Here is a 22,852-nt window from a genome sequence, read left to right on the forward strand (position 1 = left end):
AACCCTAGAAGCTAGCCTATGGTATGATTGTTGTTGTTTTGTCCTACGGACTAAACCCTCCGGTTTATATAGACACCGGAGGGGGCTAGGGTTACACAGAGTTGGTTTACAGAGGAGGAGATCTACATCTAAATCGCCAAGCTTGCCTTCCACGTCAAGGAGAGTCCCATCCGGACACGGGACGAAGTCTTCTATCTTGTATCTTCATAGTCCAAAGTCCGGCCGAAGTATAGAGTCCGGCTGTCAGGATACCCCCTTATCCAGGACTCCCTCACACGGTGGTGGCTTAATTTTGTAGAAATTGTTAATATCTCATGCTTCACTTATATTATTTTGAGAGTCTTTTAGGACAGCATGGTATTTGCTATGGTTATAAAATTGGTCCTAGAATGATGGGCATCCAAGTTGGGTATAATAAAAACTATCATAGAAAGTGAGTTGGATGCTATGATCAATTTGATACTTTATAATTGTTTTGAGATATAAAGGTGGTGATATTAGAGTCATGCTAGTTGGGTAATTGTGAATTTAAAGAATACTTGTGTTAAAGTTTGTGATTCCCGTAGCATGCACGTATGGTGAACCGCTTTGTGATGAAGTTGGAGCACAATTTTATTTATTGATTGTCTTCCTTATGAGTGGGTCGGGGATGAGCGATGGTCTTTTCCTACCAATCTATACCCCTAGGAGCATGCGTGTAGTACTTTGTCTTCAATGGCTTGTAGATTTTTGCAATAAGTATATGAGTTCTTTATGACTAATGTTGAGTCCATGGATTATACGCACTCTCACCCTTCCACCATTGCTCGCCTCTCTTGTGCCGCACAAATTTTTGCCGGTACCATACACCCACCATACACCTTCCTCAAAACAGCCACCATACCTACCTATTATGGCATTTCCATAGCCATTCCAAGATATATTGCCATGCAACTTTCCACTGTTCCGTTTATTATGACACGCATCATCATTGTCATATTGCTCTTTGCATGATCATGTAGTTGACATCGTATTTGTGGCAAGGCCACCTCATAATTTTTCATACATGTCACTCTTGATTCATTGCATATCCCGGTACACCGCCGGAGGCATTAATATAGAGTCATATCTTGTTCTAAGTATCAAGTTGTAATTTTCAGTTGTAAATAAATAAAAGTGTGATGATCTTCATTATTAGAGCATTGTCCCAGTGAGGAAAGGATGATGGAGACTATGATTCCCCGACAAGTCGGGATGAGACTTCGGACTTCAAATAAAAGAAAAGAGAAAGGCCAAATGAAAAAAGGCCAAAAAAAATTGAGAGAAAAAGAGAGAAGGGACAATGCTACTATCCTTTTTTCACACTTGTGCTTCAAAGTAGCACCATGGTCTCCATGATAGAGAGTCTCTTATATTGTCACTTTCATATACTAGTGGGAATTTTTCATTATAGAACTTGGCTTGTATATTCCAATGATGGGCTTCCTCAAAATGCCCTAGGTCTTTGTGAGCAAGCAAGTTGGAGGCACACCCACTTAGTTTCTTTTGTTGAGCTTTCATAAATTTATAGCTCTAGTGCATCCGTTGCATGGCAATCCCTACTCACTCACATTGATATCTATTAATGGGCATCTCCATAGCCTGTTGATACGCCTAGTTTATGTGATACTATCTTCTCCTTTTTTGTCTTCTCCACAACCACCATTCTATTCCACATATAGTGCTATGTCCATGGCTCACGCTCATGTATTGCATGAAAATTGAAAAAGTTTGAGATTACTAAAGTATGAAACAATTGTTTGGCTTGTCATCAGGGTTGTGCATGATTAAATACTTTGTGTGATGAAGATGGAGCAACAGCCAGACTATATGATTTTGTAGGGATAACTTTCTTTAGCCATGTTATTTTGAGAAGACATGATTGCTTTATTAGTATGCTTGAAGTATTACTATTTCTTATGTCAATATGAACTTTTATTTTGAATCATTTGGATCTGAACATTCATGCCACATTAAAGAGAAACACATTGAGAAATATGCTAGGTAGCATTCCACATCAAAATTTCTGTTTTTATCATTTACCTACTCGAGGACGAGCAGGAATTAAGCTTGGGGATGCTTGATACGTCTCCAATGTATCTATAATTTTTGATTGTTTCTTGCTATTATATTACCCTTTTTGGATGTTTATGGGCTTTACTTTACACTTTTATATCATTTTTGGGACTAACCTACTAACCGGAGGCCCAACCCAAATTGTTGTTTTTTTGCCTATTTCAGTGTTTCGAAGAAAAGGAATATCAAGCAGAGTCCAAACGGAATGAAACCTTCGGGAGCGATCTTTTTGGAACAATCATGATCCAGAGGACTTGGAGTGGAAGTCAAGAAACAAGCAAAGCGGCCACGAGGGTGCCCGGCGTGCCCCCTAGGGCTAGGTGCGCCCCCCACCCTCGTGGGCCCCTCGATTGTCCACCGACGTACTCCTTCCTCCTATATATACCCATGTACCCCGAAAACATCAGGGGCGACCATGAAAAACTATTTCCACCACCGTAACCTCCTGTATATGCGAGATCCCATCTTGGAGCCATCGCCGACGCTCCGCCGGAGGGGGAATCCACCATGGAGGGCCTCTACATCAACTCCAAGGCCTCTCCGATGATTTGTGAGTAGTTTACCACAGACCTTCGGGTCCATAGTTATTAGCTAGATGGATTTTTCTCTCTCTCTTTGATTCTCAATACAAAGTTGTCCTTCCTCTTCTTGGAGATCTATTCGATGTAACTCTTTTTATGGTGTGTTTGTCGAGATCCGATGAATTGTGGGTTTATGATCAAGTTTATCTATGAGAAATATTTGAATCTCCTCTGAATTATTTTATGTGTGATTAAGTTATCTTTGCAAGTCTCTTCGAATTATCAGTTTGGTTTGGCCTACTAGATTGATCTTTCTTGCAATGGGAGAAGTGCTTAGCTTTGGGTTCAATCTTGCGGTGTCCTTTCCCAGTGACAGCAGGGGCAGCAAGGCACGTATTGTATTGTTGCCATCGAGGATAAAAAGATGGGGTTTATATCATATTATGAGTTTATCCCTCTACATCATGTCATCTTTCTTAATGTGTTACTCTGTTCTTCATGAACTTAATACTCTAGATGCATGTTGGATAGCGGTCGACGTGTGGAGTAATAGTAGTAGATGTAGAATCGTTTTGGTCTACTTGTCACGGACATGATTCCTATATACATGATCATGCCTAGATAATCTCATAATTATTCGCTTTTCTATCAATTGCTCGACAGTAATTTGTTCATCCACCGTAATACTTATGTTATCTTGAGAGAAGCCACTAGTGAAACCTATGGCCCCCGGGTCTATGTTTTATCATATAAGTTTGCCATCTATTTTTATTTGCATCTTTTACTTTCCAATCTATATCATAAAAATACCAAAAATATTTATCTTATCATATTATCTCTATCAGATCTCACTTTCGCAAGTGGCCTTGAAGGGATTGACAACCCATTTATCGTGTTGGTTGCGAGGTTCTTGTTTGTTTGTGTAGGCGCGTGGGACTTGGGAGGAGCCTCCTACTGGATTGACACCTTGGTTCTCAAAAACTGAGGGAAATACTTATGCTACTATGTTGCATCACCCTTTCATCTTCAAAGAAAACCAACGCAAGCTCAAGACATAGCAGCTACTTAAATACACATCTGGGTGGATTGCTTGAGGCACCCTGGAGTACCCAGTGGTTGTCAGGGCACCTGGAGAATCCAGTGTTGTCCTAGGATATCCTGGAGTACCCGTGTGATCATCCTACGGTCCACCACCCAGGCTGAAAGGGATCATAAGATTATTCATGCTAGAAACTTCCGTGTGCAGGCACAAGCTATTATGGGCTCTAGCATAGTTGAGTATGTTGCATGACCTCTTTCAGTGGTGGGCTAGCAGATGTAGGGGAAAGTAGGTGTAACTATCCACCCAGAGTAAAGAGTTAATGTTTCTGAAAGACTGTGTCTCGGTCATCCGTTTCTCAAACATCATGTAGTGCGAGAAATTCAACGGAGGAGATCGAGTCTTGTGGGGAAAAGTGCGCAAACCTCTGCAGAGTGTACAAACTAATCATGGTTAGCCGTGTCCCCGGTTATGGACATCTTGAGTATATGGTTCTTGGATTATCATGTTGATCTCATCACTCTAAATTAATTTTGTTGGGTAATTGATGATGTTTAAATGGGATTGAGTTGGAGGAACCTTCTCAATGATTAACAACCACCATGACAGTTAAAAAAATTATTCTTTTGTTATAGGAAAAAATTGGATTTATGCAAAAAACTGTAACCATAGAGCTTTCCACCAGCCATATTGCATGTAATGATAGCATTTATTCTGTTCATTACTCTATGTGTTACTTTGCCAGTATATTCCATGTGCTGAGCCGTTTCGGGCTACAACATATCATGTTGCGGACTTTTTAGACGACGAGTAAGGTGCCATAGGTCGTTGTCATTCACTCAGCTATGTCGTTGGAGTTGATGAAGTCACTTTATCTTCCAAGCCTTTCGTTGTTATCGTTTTTAGATGGCCTTAAGCCATATTATTGTAATAAGTTCTCTTTTGAGACAATCGATGTAATAAGTGTGTGATTGCTACTCTGTTATAAATCCTCGAGTATTGTGCGTGTCAGCATTACCGATCTAGGGATGACACTGATGCACAAAGACTGGACTGTTTGAGGTCTAGTCGCTACACCCAGTGATAGTAGGGGCAGCAAGGCACGTATTGTATTGTTGCCAGCGAGGATTAAAAGATGGGGGTTTCATCATATTGCTTGAGTTAATTCCTCTACATCATGTCATCTTACTTAATGTGTTACTCCGTTCTTCATTAACTTAATACTCTAGATGCATGTTGGATAGCGGTCAATGTGTGGAGTAATAGTAGTAGATGCAGGCAGGAGTCGCTCTACTTGACATGGACGTGATGCCTATGTTCATGATCATTGCCTTAGATATCGTCATAACTATGCACTTTTCTATCAATTGCTCGGCAGTAATTTGTTCACCCACTTTAATATTTGTTATCTTGAGAGAAGCCACTAGTGAAACATATGGCCCCCGGGTCTCTTTTCCATATTACTAAATCTCGTTTACATCTTGCTAGTTTTCGATCTACTGTTTTGCAATCTTTTACTTTCTGATCTATAAACCAAAAATACAAAAATATTTACTTTACTGTTTATCTATCTGTATCAGATCTCACTTTTGCATGTGACCATGAAGGGATTGACAACCCCTTTATCGCGTTGGAAGTTGTTGATTGTTTGTGTAGGTATTCGGTGACTTGTGCGTTGTCTCCTACTGGATTGATCCCTTGGTCCTCAATACTGAGGGAAATACTTACGCTACTTTGCTGCATCACCCTTTCCTCTTCAAGGGAAAACCAACGCAAGCTCAAGAGGTAGCACTGCGTCGTACTAGGCCTGCTGTGTCCCTTCGTCACCGCCGGTGCTGCTTCCGCCGCCTTGCCATACTCACCAACCTCAGCAAGCTGTGAGACGCATATACCACCAGGTCCTCTCCCCCTGTTGCTTTTGATTTTGCTACCCATTTCTTTCATATTTTCCAAGACGGTCTTAGGACTTATCGACACGCATATAATACAGGTCAATGGAGTCTTTATCGGTAGAGGCAGGGTGACATTTAGGAGCTTGAGGAGCAAAAAATGGTGTTGACTTTGGCGCGCATGGCCAAATCCGTGGCCACAAAGGCATGGGAATGAACCCTGGTTGGCGTAGCTGGCGTTTGAGGAGCTAGAGGATAGCTTAGTGTTCTACTGGATGTTTGTAATTTCCAGTTTTTAGGGATCTTTTTTCTTCTGTACAAATGTATTTTCTGGGTTTTTTGTAACAATCATTTATATTTAATAAAAAATATTTTTCTGATAGAACATATCGCTTGGAGTGAATTAGTGGGCCTTGCATGAACCATAATATAATGGGCCAAAATTTTAATTGGGTTGATACTAGACATGCCACCACTCTTGAACCAAGTTGAAATTTAATGGGCCAAAATTTTAATTGGGCTAATTACTATATGGGTTGCCATGCTAGGTCCATGTCAAATGATCACGTGGCAAACATGTTAACACCGTTACAAGCCTATTCGTTAAGCACGTCTGAAGCAGATCCATGACAACCAAGAACCGTCATGGAAGATAGAAGGTCAAATTATGACACGATATACATGACATATTTTAAGTCCGTCATGGATGGGTACCCATGACATTTTTTCATCATTCCATGACAGACTAGAACTGTCATGTATTAACAGATTTCTTGTAGTGTTTTTCGGGGTTTTTCTAGTGGCCACAATAACCTATTTTTTATAACTAGGCCACAATAACCATGGGCAACATATGGATTATTGTAACCATGGTCCTGCTACCTGTTGTAGTGACCATGGGCCTCCTATGGGCCGTAGGTTCCATGGGCCTTCTACGGGTCATATAATCAATGGGCCTTCTAAGGGACATATGATCGGTTGGCCAAACATGGGTCGTACTAAAATGGGCCGTAAACGGGATAGAGTGGAAATCGTCTATTTATGCCCGACCATAACAGGACATTAATAGGCCAAAATGTATAACGGGCCTAATTCTATCGACAGACATCACAGGTTGTTAATGGGTCGTATTTGATGACGCTATGAAAACAGCCCAATGGGATAACGGGCCACAAACGGGCCCACTATAACTACGGGCTGAATTTGGCCCACAAGCGGAACAAGCCAGTAACAGACCATAAGTAACCGAATGCTGGAAATGAGCCCAAGAATAAATGGGCCCCTAGAAGGCCGAAAGTTAACATGGATTGGAAATGGCCCAATGGAATAATGGGTAGTTAATGGGTATAAAGTGATACATTGTTCATTAGGGGTCAGTTTCACCACGGGCCTTTAATGGGCCTAGAGTTACAAAGGGCCTCGTATGGGCTGAAAGACATCATGGGCCATACATGGGCCGGAAATTACAACAGGCTGGAATCATATTGGACAGCCTAGATGACGCTTGCTATCTCTTGAGCATGCGTTGGTTTTTCCCTTGAAGAGGAAAGGGTGATGCAGCAAAGTAGTGTAAAAGATGCAAATGAAAATAGATGGCAAACTTATATGATAAAAGATAGACCCGGGGGCCATAGGTTTCACTAGTGGCTTCTCTCAAGATAGCATAAGTATTACGGTGGGTGAACAAATTATAGTCGAGCAATTGATAGAAAAGTGCATAGCTATGAGATTATCTAGGCATGATCATGTATATAGGCATCACGTCTGCAACAAGTAGATCGAAACGATTCTACATCTACTACTATTACTCCACACATCGACCGACTCATGCCTGCATCTAGAGTATTAAGTTCATAAGAACAGAGTAACGCATTAAGCAAGATGACATGATGTAGAGGGATAAACTGATGCAATATGATATAAACCCCATCTTTTTATCCTCGATGGCAACAATACAATACGTGCCTTGCTGCCCCTGCTGTCACTGGGAAAGGACACCGCAAGATTGAACCCAAAGCTAAGCACTTCTCCCATGACAAGAAAGATCAATCTAGTAGGCCAAACCAAACTAATAATTCGAAGAGACTTGCAAAGATAACCAATCATACATAAAAGAATTCAGAGGAGATTCAAATATTTCTCATAGATAAACTTGATCATAAACCCACAATTCATCGGATCTCGACAAACACACCGCAAAAAGAGTTACATCGAATAGATCTCAAGAAGAGGAAGGAGAACTTTGTATTGAGATTCAAAGAGACAGAAGAAGCCATCTAGCTAATAACTATGGACCCAAAGAACTATGCTAAACTACTCACAACTCATCGGAGGGGCCTTGGTGGTGATGGAGAGGCCCTCCATGGTCGATTTCCCCTCCGGCGGAGCACCGACGAAGGCTCCAAGATAGGATCTCGCGTATATAGAAGGTTGCGGCGGTGGAAATAGTTTTTTGTGGTGCTCTTGGATGTTTTCGGGGTCCATAGATATATATAGGTGAAGGAAGTCGGTCAGGGGAGCCACGAGGGGCCCATGAGACAGGGGCGCGCCCACCCTTACTAGGCGTGCCGGCCACCCTCGTGGCCTCCTCGACTGCTTCTTGACGTCCACTCCAAGTCTCCTGGATTGTGTTTGTTCCAAAGAGATCGCTCTCGAAGGTTTCATACCATTTGGACTCCGTTTGATATTCCTTTCCTTCGAAACATTGAAATAGGCAAAAAACAGCAATTCGGGCTGGCCTCCGGTTAGTAGGTTAGTCCCAAAAATGACATAAAAGTGTAGAGTAAAGCCCATAAACATCCAAAATAGGTAATATAATAGCATGGAAGAATCAAAAATTATAGATACGTTGGAGACGTATCAAGCATCCCCAAGCTTAATTCTTGCTTGTCCTCGAGTAGGTAAATGATAAAAACAGAATTTTTGATGTGGAATGCTACCTAGCATAATTCTCAATGTAATTTTCTTTATTGTGGCATGATTGTTCAGATCCAAATGATTCAAGATAAAAGCTTATAAAACATAAAAATAGTAATACTTTGAAGCATACTAACAAATAATCATGTTCTATCAAAATAGCATTGCCAAAGAAAGCTTATCCCTACAAAATCATATACTTAGGCCCCTGTTCAAGAATTCATCCGATTAACCAATTAACTTGCCGATTAATCCCTACTCGTAGGGTCACCGAGTAGCCTATAAACCGATTAATTGACCGATTAATTGATTAAATGGCCGATTAACTTGTCGATTAGCCGATTAATCCCCTACTCACCAGCCAACTGAGAAGCTACCAGTTAATGATTTCCTCAACAATGACTTAGGCCATGCTTCATCTTTATCACACAAAATACTCCCATCATGCACAACCCCGGTTTCAGCCAAGCAATTGGTTCATACTTTTTAACGCGCTTCAGCTTTTTCCACTCTTACGCAATACATGAGCACAAGCCATGGACATATCACTATATGTGGTATATGGTGGTGGTTGTGAGGACAAAAGGGGAGAAGATAGTCTCACATCAACTAGGCATATCAACGGGCTATGGAGATGCCCATTAATAGATATCAATGTGAGTGAGTAGGGATTGCCATGTAACGGATGCACTAGAGCTATAAATATATGAAAGATCAACAAAAGAAACTAAGTGGGTGTGCATCCAACTTGCTTGCTCACGAAGACCTAGGGCGTTTTGAGGAAGCCCATCACTGGAATATACAAGCCGAGTTCTATAATGAAAATTTCCCACTAGAATATGAAAGTGACAACATAAGAGACTCTCTATCATGAAGATCATGGTGCTACTTTGAAGCACAAGTGTGGAAAAAGAGATAGTAGCATTGTCCCTTCTCTCTTTCTCTCATTTTATTTTATTTATTTATTTGGTGGGCTTCTTTGGCCTCTTTTTTTATGGGCTTCTTTGGCCTCTTTTATTTTTATAAAGTCCGAAGTCTCATCCCGACTTGTGGGGGAATCATAGTCTTCATCATCCTTTCCTCACTTGGGACAATGCTCTAATAATGAAGATCATCACTCTTTTAATGATTTACAACTCAAGAATTAAAAATCAATACTTAGAACAAAATATGACTCTATGTGAATGCCTCCGGCGGTGTACCGGGATATGCAATGAATCAAGAGTGACATGTATGAAAAAATTATGAAGGTGGCCTTGCCACAAATACGATGTCAACTACATGATAATGCAAAGAGCAATATGACAATGATGGAGAGTGTCATAATAAACGGAACGGTGGAAAGTTGCATGGCAATATATCTCGGAATGGCTATGGAAATGCCATAATAGGTAGGTATGGTGGCTGTTTTGAGGAAGGTAAATAATGGGTGCATGATACCGGTGAAGGTTGTGCGGCATAATAGAGGCTAGCAAAGTGGAAGGGTAAGTGTGCATATATCCATGGACTCACATTAGTCATAAAGAACTCATATACTTATTGCAAAAGTCTACTTGCCCTCGAAGCAAAGTACTACTACGCATGCTCCTAGGGGAAGGCTTGGTAGGAGTTAACCATCGCGTGATCCCGACCTCCACTCATAAGGAAAGCAATTAAAAGAGCATCCCATGCAACAAATTTGTCACACAACTTTTACCATACGTGCATGCTACGTGACTCTACAACTTCAACACAAGTATTTCTCAGTTTCATAATTACCCAACTAGCATGACTCTAACATTACTACCTTTATATCTCAAAACAATTATCAAGTATCAAATTGATCATAGTTTTTAATGCACTTTCTAATAGTTTTATTATACCCAACTTGGATTCTCATCATTCTAGGACCAAATGTATAACCATAGAAAATACCATGCTGTTCTAAAGACTCTCAAAATAATATAAGTGAAGCATGGAGATCAAAAATTTCTACAAAATAAAGCCACCAGCCGGTGCTCTAAAAATATAAGTGAAGCACTAGAGCAAAACTATCTAGCTCAAAAGATGATAAGGTGAAGGCACATAGAGTATTCTAATAAATTCTAAATCATTAGTGGGTTATCTCCCAAAAGGTGTGTACAAGCAAGGATGATGGTGGTAAACTAAAAATCAAAGACTCATATCATACAAGACGCTCCAAGCAAAACACATATCATGTGGTAATAAAAATATAGCTCCAAGTAAAGTTACCGATAGAACGAAGACGAAAGAGGGATGCCTTCCGGGGCATCCCCAAGCTTTAGATTTTGGTTGTCCTTGGAATATCTTGGGGTGCCATGGGCACCCCAAGCTTAGGTTTTGCCACTCCTTATTCCATAGTCCATCAAATCTTTTACCCAAAACTTGAAAACTTCACAACACAAAAACTCAACAGGAAATCTCATAAGCTCCGTTAGTGCAAGAAAGGAAAAACCACCACATAAGGTACTGTAATGAACTCATTATTATTATATTGGTGTTAAACCTACTGTATTCCAACTTCTCTATGGTTCATACCGCACCGTATACTACCATAGATGCATCAAAATAAGGCAAACAACACACGAAAACAGAATCTGTCAAAAACAGAACAGTCTGTAGCAATCTGTAACTTTCGAATACTTATGGAACTCAAAAATCCTACCAAAAATAGGAAGTCCTAGGAAATTTGTCATTGATCTACAGCAAAAAAATCAACGCAAAAGCACGTTCTGTGATTTATTGAATTTTTCTCGTGCTAGCAAAGTTTTGTTTTTCAGCAGAATCAAATTTAACTATCACCGTAATTATCCTATAGGTTCTACTTGGCACAAACACTAATTAAAACATAAAAACACATCTAAACAGAACTAATAAATTATTATTACTAAACAGGAACAAAAATCAAGGAACAAAAATAAAATTGGGTGCCTCCCAACAAGCGCTATCGTTTAACGCCCCCTAGCTAGGCATAAAAGCGAGAATAGATCTAAGTATTGCCAATCTTGGCATTCAATTCATAAGTGCTCGCATAATAGATTCATAAGGTAATTAACTTTCTTTCTTGGAAAGTGTTCCATGCCTTCCTTAACGGAAATTGGAATCTAATATTCCCTTCCTTCATATCAATAATTGCACCAATCGTTCTAAGGAAAGTCTACCAGAATAATAGGACAGAAAGATTGCAATCTATATCAAGAACGATAAATCTACGGGCACATAATTCCTATTTGCAACAATAAGAACATCCTTGATCCTTCCCATAGGTTTTTTAATGTGGAATCCGCAAGGTGCAAATTTAAAAGCAATCACAAATTCATGGAAACCTAGCACATCACATAAAGTTTTCGGAATCGTGGAACACTAGCACCCAAATCACACAAAGCATAGCATTCATGATCTTTAATTTTAATTTTTATTGTAGGTTCCCACTCATCATAGAGTTTTCTAGTATAGAAACTTCCAAATTAAGTTTTTCCTCATAACATTGCATCAAAGCATCAACGATATGTTTAGTAAAAGCTTTATTTGGGCTATAAGCATGAGGAAAATTCAACACGGATTGCAACAAGAAATAATCAATCTATTAAAGAGCAATTATCATAATTAAATTCCTTGAAATCCAAAGTAGTGGGTTCATTACTATGTAAAGTTTTAATCTCTCCAATCCCACTTTTACCAATTTTAGCATCAAGATCAAAATACTCCAAATCGTGGAACGCTTTTTAACTAAAGTTGATTCACTTCCAGTCCCATAATTATCAAGATTCATATTGAAAAACAAAGATTTAATAGGGGACAAATCAATAACTTTTAGATCTCATCATTATTTTTCTTGAAAACTAGAAGAACAGGCTCTAACAAAACAATCTTTCTTAGCATGCAACCTAGCGGTTCTTCTTTGCACTCATCAATGGAAATTCTCATACTTTGAGGAACTCATTGATATCATGCTTAGGAGAATAGATCTAAGTTTCAAAGAATCAACATCAAGAGAAAGTCTATCAACGTTCCTAGCCAATTCATCAACTTTAAGCAATTTTTCTTCAAGCAAAGCAATTGAAATCTTTTAGAATTCATAAATTCTTTAACACTATTCTCAAAATCAGAAGGATCTTATTAAAATTTCCATAAGAGTTGTTGTAGGAATTACCATAATTATTAGAGGAATTACTAGGGAATCGGCCTAGGATTAAAGTTTCCTCTATACGCGTTGTTACCAAAATTATTCCTACCAACAAAATTCACATCCATAGATTCATTATTATTCTCAATCAAGTAGACAAAGGCATATCATTAGGATCAATAGTGCACTCTTAGTAAGCAAACAATTTTCATAAGTTCATCCATCTTTCCACTCAAAACATTAATTTCTTCTATAGCATGACTTTTTTACTAGTAGATCTTTCGGTGTGCCATTGAGAATAATTACCATAATTTATCAAGGAGTTTTGCAGCTTCTCCTAAAGTGATTTCCATAAAAGTGCCTCCCGCGGCCGAATCTAAAAGATTTCTAGAAGCAAAATTCAATCCGGCATAAAAGTTTTGTATGATCATCCATAAATTCAAACCATGAGTAGGGCAATGCGAAATCACAATTTCATCTTTCCAAGATTGGGCAACATGCTCATGATCAAGTTGTTTAAAATTCATAATATCATTTCTAAGAGAGATGATCTTAGCTGGAGGAAAATATTTAGAGATAAAAGCATCTTTGCACTTATTCCATGAATCAATACTATTTTAGGCAAAAGACGAAAACCAAGTTTTAGCACGATCTCTAAGTGAAACAGAAATAACTTCAATTTAACAATATCATTATCCGTATCTTTCTTCTTTGCATATCACACAAATCAACAAAGTTGTTTAGATGAGTAGCGACATCTTCACTAGGAAGGCCGGAGAATTGATCTTCATAACAAGATTCAACAAAGCAGCATTGATTACACAAGTTTCAACATGATTAAGAGGAGCAATCGGAGTGCTAAGGAAATCATTATTATTGGTATTGGAAAATTCACACAATTTAGTATTATCTTGCGCCATCGTGACAAGCAATCCAACACACAAGCACGCAAAAAGGCAAGTGAAAGAGAGAGAGGACAACGGGAAAGAGAGGACGAATAAAACAGCAAGGGTGAAGTTGGGAGAGGAAACGAGGGGAAAATGGCAAATAATGTAATGCGAGGGAGATGAGTTTGTGATGGGTACTTGGTATCTCTTGACTTGAGCAAAGACCTCCCTGGCAACGGCGCCAGAAATTCTTCTTGCTACCTTTTGAGCATGCGTTGGTTTTTCCCTTGAAGAGGAAAGGGTGATGCAGCAAAGTAGTGTAAGTATTTCCCTCAGTTTTGAGAACCAAGGTATCAATCCAGTAGGAGGCTCCTCAAAAGTCCCACGCACCTACACAAAACAAACAAGAAACCTTGCAACCAACGCGATAAAGGGTTGTCAATCCCTCACGGAACTTGCAAAAGTGAGATCTGATAGAGATAATAAGATAAGATAAATATTTTGGGTATTTTATGATATAGTATTGGAAAATAAAAGATGCAAATAAAAGTAGATGGAAAACTATATGATAAAAGATAGACCCGGGGGCCATAGGTTTCACTAGTGCTTCTCTGCAAGATAGCATAATTATTACGGTGGGTGAACAATATTACTGTCGAGCAATTGATAGAAAAGTGCATAGTTATGAGAATATCTAGCATGATCATGTATATAGGCATCACGTCGTCGCAACAAGTAGACTGAAACATTCTTCATCTACTACTATTACTCCACACATATGACCGACTCCTTGCCTGCATCTAGAGTATTAAGTTCATAAGAACAGGAGTATGCCATTAAGCAAGATGACATGATGTAGAGGGATAAAACTCATGCAAATATGATATAAACCCATCTTTTTATCCTCGATGGCAACAATACAATACGTGCTGCTGCCCCTAGCTGTCAACTGTGGGAAAAGACACCGCAAGATTGAACCCAAAGCTAAGCACTTCTCCCATTGCAAGAAAGATCAATCTTAGTAGCCAAACAAACTGATAATTCGAAGAGACTTGCAAAGATAACCAATCAATACAAAAATTCAGAGGAGATTCAAATATTTCTCATAGATAAACTTGATCATAAACCCACAATTCATCAATCTCGACAAACACACCGGCAAAAAGAGTTACATCGAATAATCTCCAAGAAGAGCGAAGGAGAACTTGTATTGAGAATCAAAGAGAGAGAGAAGCCATCTAGCTAAATAACTTGGACCAAAGTCTGTGGTAAACTACTCACAACTCATCGGAGAGGCCTGGATGTGATGAGAGTCCCTCTGGTCATCCCCTCCGCGGAGCGCTAGCGAAGGCTCCAAGATGGGATCTCGCGGATACAGAAGTTTGCGGCGGTGGAAATAGTTTTTTCGTGGTGCTCCTGGATGTTTTCAGGGTCCGTAGATATATATAGGCGAAGGAAGTCGGTCGGGGGAGCCACGAGGGGCCCACGAGGTAGGGGCGCACCCACCCTTATTGGGCATGCCGGCCACCCTCGTGGCCTCCTCGGCTGCTTCTTGACGTCCACTCCAAGTCTCCTGGATGGCATTTGTTCCAAAAAGATCGCTCCCGAAGGTTTCATTCCGTTTGGACTCTGTTTGATATTCCTTTCCTTCAAAACACTGAAATAGGCAAAAAACAGCAATTCGGGCTAGGCCTCCGGTTAGTCGGTTAGTCCAAAAAATGATATAAAAGTGTAGAGTAAAGCCCAAAAACATCCAAAATAGGTAATATAATAGCATTGAACAATCAAAAATTATAGATACGTTGGAGACGTATCAACGCTACTGGGCCTAATTCGGATAGGCCATAACGGGCATTGAGTTAGCGGGTTGTAAATGGGCTATATGCGAACAGGCCACTAACAGGCTTTCCGTGGGACGGCCCGCTACCTTTTGACCAAGTCAAACGGGCCGACCTTTTCACCTGAATGGGCCTCTGTTGGGTCGTGCCACGTGTCAGTGTATCACATGCGCCTCCCGTCCGACAAATCCTATTTGGCGCTGCAGGCGCCCGTTACTGTGTATTCTGCAAACGGGCGCCTGCAATGCTCCAAGCTCGGCCAACCCAGATTATTTCCGCAAACTCGCAAAAAAGGTGCCGCGGTCGGATTCGAACCCATGTGTTGTGTGTTCGACGACAAGGGTACTAGCCATTCGGCCATCCCAGCACGTTGTGATAAACTTTCATTCTGCTCAATTTATTTCTTTCTTCAATCGTGATTTCTCTTCTTGTTGTTTTCATTCCTTGGTTTTCTCTTTTTCTATTTTTAAATGCGTTGATTCTTAAACAAATCATAAACTTTTTCTTCAAAATCGATGAACTTCTTTTCCAGAATCCATGAACTTTCATTCAAATTCATGAACATTTTTTCCAAATCGATGAACCTTTTCAAATTTGTGAACTTTTTTCAAAAAAAATGATGGACTATTTTTCAAATTCGATGAACTTTTTTGAAAAATTCAATGAACCTTTTCAAATTCAATGAATTGATTTTCAATATTCATGAACTTTTTTCAAATTAGATGAAATTTTTTCAATGTTGATGAACTTTTTTAAAAAAATTGTGAACCGTTCTTAAAATCAATGAACTTTGTTCATCTTTTTTGTGAACTTTTCCTAAAAATTGATGAACTTTTTTGAAACTCGATGTACTTTTCAAGTAATTTTACAATTTAAGTTAGCGTTCTACCAATGTAATAACTAGAGCTCCTTTCTGTTAATGGACACCGAGGTGAGCTTGGTCCATTGGTTGTTGCGTTAGTCTTTAGACAAGAGGAGGTGAGTTCGAATCCCAGCTCTCCCACTCTGATGTTTTTTCTTTTCACGTTTTCGTTGTCAGCAGGTAATGGGCCAGATGCGAAAGCGGCCCAATAAAGAAACGTCCAGGCGCCAAGTTGTCTAAACGGCACTGAAGGCGCCGACTAGGGGCTCCCCTCCCATCCAATGAGTGGATGACACCTATCCCAATGCTGAGCCGACACGTAGTTCCTCTGGCCATTGAGAATTTTACACATGGAAAATCCTCATTAGTCCGGGCTGTTAACGGGTTATCGGATCCAAACCGGAACCCGATAACTTCACAGCGACCTGTTATGGTGGATGCCACATGTCAGTTGCCCTTGACGAAAGCACTTCCATGACACGCCATTTATCATTATGGAAGTGGACACTTCCATGATGATAATTTTGGTATTGTCATGGAACACTTCTACGACAGCATAGGTATGACTATCTTGATTGTGTCATAAAATCTTCATAGATGTACATGCATTACAGAAAACGTGACCTACTGTGACAATCACATATCATCACGAAAGTGGTTTCTTTTGTAGTGAATATTCATGGACATCTCATTTCCCCGTATGCAAAAATGGGTCGAACTGTGGGTCTAAACCTCTAACATCAGGACCTATATATGCAAGACCAAATTATTAAAAACCTAAATATTATAATGCTTCCTATAATTGCATAATAATGTGCTATTAGCCAAAGGACCATGTGCAAACCTCGATGGTAAACTTCACTGTCTACATTGTTACCCTGCAACATAAGGTAGATATTGATCAGGTTAAGTGAGAGTTAGAATACTATCAATAAAATGGGTTAATAAAAAATAAACACATTGCAGATCCAATAGATTAATTCGATACACATAGAAAATCTAGTTAACCAAACCAAACATGCTTAGCAACTAGAAAATATAGCAATCATATATGTTTCTCATGTATTTACTACAACCAAATTTGGTTTATTTCTCACATACATAACAGTGCAAAATTACACCCACAATAATTGAACATCACATTGCAGAATAGAACCAAACGGTTAACTGAACACCACAACAAATGAACCAATCATTAACCGAGCACCACACTACACAAATAGAACACACTAGAAGATCATATTGCAGTAACAGTACATTGGACAATTGACTAGTATTTTGAAGGAAAGGCAGGAGTAGCACATGCAACAAATAAAGCAAACATACTTAGCCGGCATAGGTAGCTGAACCTAGGTCCTTAGTAAGCTAAAAAAACAAGCTACTCCTTGTCGTATGGGGGCTAAAAACCTTTTGTATAGCACGTAATTGCACCAGTGGTAATACGGATCGCATCTCTGGGATTTAAGAGGTCTAGTCATTAAACCCCCAAAGCAATTGTATGATTATTGCAATTATAATTATCGAGTCAACCCCGCGAGACAAATAGGGCCTTCGGTTGGACAACTTACTCTTGATGCAGGACGTGTGCCGGTCAAGACTTAATTTGGGCACATCCCCCACTTCGGTTTGTAACAAGCACATCTCGATGGGTGACTTCCAGTGCACAAATGAATATCATATATGGTCCCAACACAAATAAATGGTTTTAAGCATTAAGACCTCATACCCGTACCTATTTTTATTATAAGTGTTCCCCTTCAGTTTGTTTGATTTTGATCCGGTCAAAAGCTGGAATTGCTCTTTAACAAAATCTTGCTCGAGGCCCTAGCTTAAAAGGGGCCTTCCTCCTGTGGGTTTGATAACTCAAGGTTACCTCTGGGGAAATGGGCAAGAATCCTTCCTGCTCCATTTCCGGATCACCAAAGGAAGTAACCACTTAACCATGTTGTCTGAACTACGTCTTCCACAATCTCCTCCTTGAGCCAAGGACCCTCAAATCTTTTACCCAGACCTCTTGATTGATTCACCTCCGCATAATACTCAGTGTTTATGATCAGTGGACGGTGGTCAAATTTCGTCATCTCGCTGTTAATCACACCACATGGGGGAAAACTGATTCCACTAAGAGTTACAAACTGCCCGATCTAATCTCTCAATATTTCAACTGCTCCATGTGAAAGTATCATGCAGGGCACCCATGTCATCTAGGTTACAATCAGATAAGGCATCATGAAACATCTGCATGCAACTTTACTCTCTATGCACACCTCCTTTATCATGAGAGAAGTGTATTTCATTAATCCCCAAACACAACCCAGGGATCATCACGTGCCTGGTGTAATGTACGTAAGTACTCCCATGATTTGTGCTTATGAAAGGATCGAGAAGAGGTGTCTAGAGGGGGTGATTAGACACTCAACAAGCAAAAGTAGCAGTTTTAGGTTTTTCAAGTTGAGGTTGGAGATTAGCACCATTTCAAACATTCATAATACACTTCAAGCAAGCATGGCAGAGTATTGAGCAGCGGAAATAAAGCATGCAATTTGCAAGAAAGTAAAGGATGGATTGATGTGCAAACGCAATTGAGACACGGAGAGTTTGGCATGTCTGATAGGTGGTGCTATCTACATCCACGTTGGTGGAGACTTCAACCCACAAAGGCTAACGGTTGCATGAGTCCATGGAGGGCTTCACCCATGAAGGGTCCATGAAGAAGCAACCTTGTCTATCCCACCATGGTCATCGCACATGAAGGACTTGCCTCACTTGGGTAAATCTTCACGAGTAGTGATCTCCTGCCCTTACAAACTCCTTGGTTCAACTCCAACAATTTTGACAGGCTCCAAGTGACACCTAACCCAATCTAGGAGACACCACTCTCCAAAAGGTAATAGATGTGTTGATGATGAACCCCTTGCTCTTGTCTTCAAATATAATCTACCCAACACTCAACCCTATCTCATAGATTTGGATATGTGGAAGTATTTGAGTGGGAAAAGCAACTTGGGAGGCTAGAGATCAGATTCTAGTGGTAGGATTGAAGTCTTGGTCTTAACACATGAGTAGGTTCTCTCTCAGAAAAGAGTATGGAAATGTAGGCACATTCTGATGGCTCTCTCTCTCTCAAATGGAGAAGCGGAGGGGTACATATAGCCTCCACACAAAATCTAGCCATTACACACAATTTACCAAACTCAATGGGACCGAATATTGGAACTCGGTCACATCGTATATGGTTCAAAATGTGAATGTTAGAGTTTTCGGTGGGACCGACAAGGTCAACTCGGTGAGACCGATGTGCTAGGGTTAGGGCAAAACCTTATCGCGGTGAGACCGATACATGAACTCGGTGAGACCGATTTCAGCAATAAGCAAAAGAAGACTTGGTCAAGCAAACTCGGTGGACCACTGCATATCTCGTGAGACCGAAAATATTGCAATAGGTAGCAGAGAGTTTGCAGGGCCATCTCGGTGAGACCGAGATCCCATCAGTGACACCGAACTGATTAGGGTTTCTGGTAGTGGCTATGTCAATGAACTCGGTGGCACCGGATGAATCAAATCGGTGGGGCCGAGTTTGACTTTAGGTTTAGGACATATATGGAAATGAGAAAGTGGTTGAGGGTTTTGGAGGATATCACTAAGCACTTTGAGCAAGCAAGCCATTAAGCAACACCTTATCCCCTTTTAATAGTATTGGCTTTCCTATGGACTCAATGTGATCTTGGGTCACTTAAATAGAAAATGAAGAGTCTTGAGCTTTTTCCAATGTTTTTCCTCAACATCTAGAAGGGGTTCCACATCCTCTTGTCCTGCCACTCCAATGTTGAACTCATCTAAAATATACTAGATAAAAGTATCAGTACAACAAGAGATATGTTGGCATTAATTACCAAAACCACCCAGGGAGCACTTGTGCTTTCAATCTCCCCCTTTTTGGTAATTGATGACAACATACATCAAAGCTTTAGATAAAGATATGAAGAGTAACAAGTAAAGCTTTGGAAGGACATCTAACATGCATTGGCTCCCCCTACATGTATGCAATCATGTGAAGATAGATTATGAAAGCATGTGAGTGCATAAGCATCACTACAAAAAAATACACTTCCGTGATGATACGTGTTTGTCACAGTAGGTCGCGTTTTTTGTCATGCATGTAATCCATGACGATTTTATGACAGAATCAAGATAGTCATACCTGTGCTGTCATAGAAGTGTTCCATGACATTACCAAAATTATCATCACGGAAGTGTCCACTTCCATGACGATAAATCGTGCGTCACAGAAGTGCTTTCGTCAAGGGTGATCGACACGTGGCATCCACCGTAACGGAACTCCGTTAAGCTATTGGGTCGGGTTTTGGATCCGATAACCCATTAACAGCCCGACCAATGGGGATTTTCCACGTGTAAAATCATCATTGGCTGGAGGAAACACGTGTCGGCTCATCGTTGGGACAGATGTCATCCACTCATTGGACAGAAGGCGCCTATGATACGTCGACACGTGGCACGGCCCAACAGAGGCCCATTCCTGTGAAAAGGCCGGCCCGTTTGACTTGGTCAAAAGGTGGCGGGCCGGCCCATGGAAAGCCTGTTAACGGCCTGTTCGCATATAGCCCATTTACAGCCCGCTAACCCAAGGCCCGTTACGCCCTATCCGAATTAGGCCCAGTAGCGTCATCTGGGCCATCCAATATGATTCCAACCCGTTTTCACTTCTGGCCCATGTATGGCCCATGACGTCTTTCGGCCCATATGAGGCCCTTTGTAACTCTTGGCCCATTAACGGCCCGTGGTGAAACTGGCCCGCAATGAACAGTGTATCACTTTATACCCATTAACGGCCCGTGGTGAAACTGGCCCGTAATGAACAGTGTATCACTTTATACCCATTAACGGCCCATTATTCCATTGGGCCGTTTCCAGCCCATGTTATCTTTCGGCCTTCTCAGGGCCCATTTATTCTTGGGCTCATTTCCAGCATTCGGTTACTTACGGCCCGTTACTGTCATTTTCTGCTTGTGGGCCATATTCAGCCCGTTGTTACAGTCGGCCCGTTTGTGGCCCGTTAATACGTTGGGCCGTTTTCATAGCGTCATCAAATACGGCCTATTAACGAGGGCCCGTTATGGTCGGCCCATGAACGGACGATTCCAACTCTAGCCCGTTTACGGCCATAATGCGGTCTGTTATTGGCCCATGTTTGGCCGATCGATAGGCCGGCCCATATAAGGCCCATTGATGATACGGCCCGTAGAAAGCCCATTGTGTCTATGGCCCGTAGAAGGCCCATTGTTTCTACGGCCCGTAGAAGGCCCATTGTTTCTACGGCCGGTAGGAGGCCCAGTGCCACTACAGTAAATATGTAGCCCATGGTTATTGTGGCCTAGTTTTAAAAAATAGGTTATTGCGGCCACTAGCAAACCGCGGAAAAAGAACTGCACTGACTACAAGCAAACAAATAAACAAGACAACAAGGAAATAAATAAGCAAGCAACTTATGCTAGGCTATCACGGCTATTACACATATTACATCCACTGGGCATCAAAGTTCGCCACCAGTGCAAATATAGGGAACAAAGCAGCATATAAACGCCGCAGCAAAACAAGTCCAGAACTGAAACCACTTCAGAAGAGCTCAAGAAACAATATCCTGGGTACCCATAATGCTGGCAAGATGCTTAGCAAGCTTATTAACTTTCTCTTGTTTGGCGCTTAAATCCTCCAGCGCTTGCTGTTGCACAAGAAAGTACGCATCTGAATTCTGCAGGGACTTCCTCAGTCCTTCGGCTTCTTGCCGCAGCACAGCTGACTGATGCCTTTCAGCTTGTAGCTGAGACTGAAGAAGCCGAAGTGATTCAGGCAGCGAGTTCGAAGAGCTTGTGCCAGCGGTACTGGCCAGTAACTCGAACACTACATCAACGCAGGACTGTGGGGTTTTCTCACTGTCTACAAGATCGTTTTTATCACCTTTCTTGGAGACCAACAGGGTTGTCTCACTATCTTGAACCTTATCTGCATTACTTTCTCTACCATTGCATAGTGGGGTGCTCTTCTCCAATATTCTGTTTGCATACTACAAGAGAAACAAGCAGACACATCACAGGTTTAGCTTGTAGTATACGAAACTCATTTTGGTAAACCGGTTCAGTAGTAAGGTGGACAGGATAACAACATGAAACAAACATATATCTATGTACTATGGTCACTGTATTGTCCATATCATTCTAGTTTATGTTGCCTAATCAAGATAGAGACACAGTTCAACTCATATATTTTTAAGACACAGCAGCATAGACAGAATATAAGTGTGAGAAACTACACAACATTGGCAGCACTTGTAATGTGCATCACATGAGAACATAACTGTTTATACAACTTAAACTGAAATCAACATAGAGCAAGAAGTTAGAACAACAATCCAGTTAAAGAAATAGGTTTAAAACATACCTGTTGCGCCATTGGAGTTTCAATTGGATCCTTCAAATTCGAAAGTAGTTGGTATGAGTAAATACAGTGATGCAATAGCAAAGGAGTATGGACCATAGCTACGGAATCTGACCTGAGAACAGTTGCTCTTCTGCTTTAAACGTGGAGTTTGGGTTAGCTGTGGTGGTCTTCGTGCTTTGGGCACTGCAGTAGCTTTACAAACTGCTCGTGTGGGGGTACTCTGT

The sequence above is a fragment of the Triticum aestivum genome, chromosome 5B (assembly GCF_018294505.1).
Source record: "Triticum aestivum cultivar Chinese Spring chromosome 5B, IWGSC CS RefSeq v2.1, whole genome shotgun sequence".
NCBI classification, from domain to species: domain Eukaryota; kingdom Viridiplantae; phylum Streptophyta; class Magnoliopsida; order Poales; family Poaceae; genus Triticum; species Triticum aestivum.